This window comes from Rhagoletis zephyria, unplaced genomic scaffold (genome assembly GCF_001687245.7).
Source record: "Rhagoletis zephyria isolate East Lansing unplaced genomic scaffold, Rhagoletis_zephyria_1.1 Rzeph_scaffold_03727, whole genome shotgun sequence".
In the NCBI taxonomy this organism is placed as follows: domain Eukaryota; kingdom Metazoa; phylum Arthropoda; class Insecta; order Diptera; family Tephritidae; genus Rhagoletis; species Rhagoletis zephyria.
Genome location: NW_016160810.1, coordinates 58,064 through 59,083, shown reverse-complemented (window position 1 = coordinate 59,083; position 1,020 = coordinate 58,064). Strand labels below are relative to the sequence as shown.

The 1,020-nt window shown below is 40.5% G+C and overlaps 1 long non-coding RNA gene across 1 annotated transcript; it reads right to left on the bottom strand.

Annotated features, from left to right (window-relative positions):
- Window positions 1-295: 295 nt before the first annotated feature.
- On the bottom strand, window positions 296-743 carry LOC108369531 (uncharacterized). Its single transcript, XR_001848530.1, has 2 exons — window positions 555-743; window positions 296-394 (listed from the first exon to the last, which is right to left on the bottom strand). It is a non-coding gene; the product is annotated as an uncharacterized LOC108369531 (long non-coding RNA).
- Between the last annotated feature and the right edge of the window lie 277 nt (window positions 744-1,020).

Below are 1,020 nucleotides of genomic sequence, written 5' to 3'. Positions count from 1 at the left end.
GACAATTCCACGTTTGTACATCAATTCACGAACTGATTTAAGATTTGGACAACCCTATATAGGGTTCGGCATACGTAGCACATTAATGGTTGCCTTGCTCAATTTGATGAACACAACGTTTTAATGTGGCGAAGACGGAACTGTAAAACTTTACGCACTTTTTGTGCAACCTTGTTGATACCGCGGATACGGATCACAAAAGCCAATTTGTATTTTTTAGGCCCGTAGAATTGGCCGCATTTCTTTGCCACACAGCGCAACTCTATCTCACGGCGTCCATCACGGAGTTTTCTTGTTTGATATTTCTCAGCATGCACCAAGTTTTCACATTTACGGAGTGCAATCACAGCAGAGCGCTTTAGTTTACGTTTGATCAGGGTAGCAATTTGCTGACCTGCTCTTGCTGAACTGCAGCTTCGACTCGGGGACAGGATGTTGTCTGCCCTTTGTTTNTGTTTGATATTTCTCAGCATGCACCAAGTTTTCACATTTACGGAGTGCAATCACAGCAGAGCGCTTTAGTTTACGTTTGATCAGGGTAGCAATTTGCTGACCTGCTCTTGCTGAACTGCAGCTTCGGCTCGGGGACAGGAGGCAGCTTCCTGGAAGGTTGTCTGCCCTTTGCTTGCGGTTTCTTACCGGCCCATGATGGCAGTCATCTTAACTTGTTACTTAGCACGTTGAAAAGGCGAAAAAAAGTTCGCCAAATGTTTGGAGCACATCCTAAATGAGCCAATCGATTTATAACATTTCTATAAACAATTTAATTAAATACTTTTTGATGCATAGATATGCTGCAACCAGGCACTTACTTTTCCAAATTCCATCCTGCTTATCGGCATAATTTTCAAAATATGCCTGCTACTTCATTACTAATTACTCCATTTTCCAACTGCGTCTTCTTTGTTGGCTCAACATATCCTAAAAAGACATAAATTTACATTAAACAATATAAATAGCGAAAAATTAGCAAATGAAATACTCGTTTTGTTTTGTTTTGTTGTCAAATTTCTGAGAAAT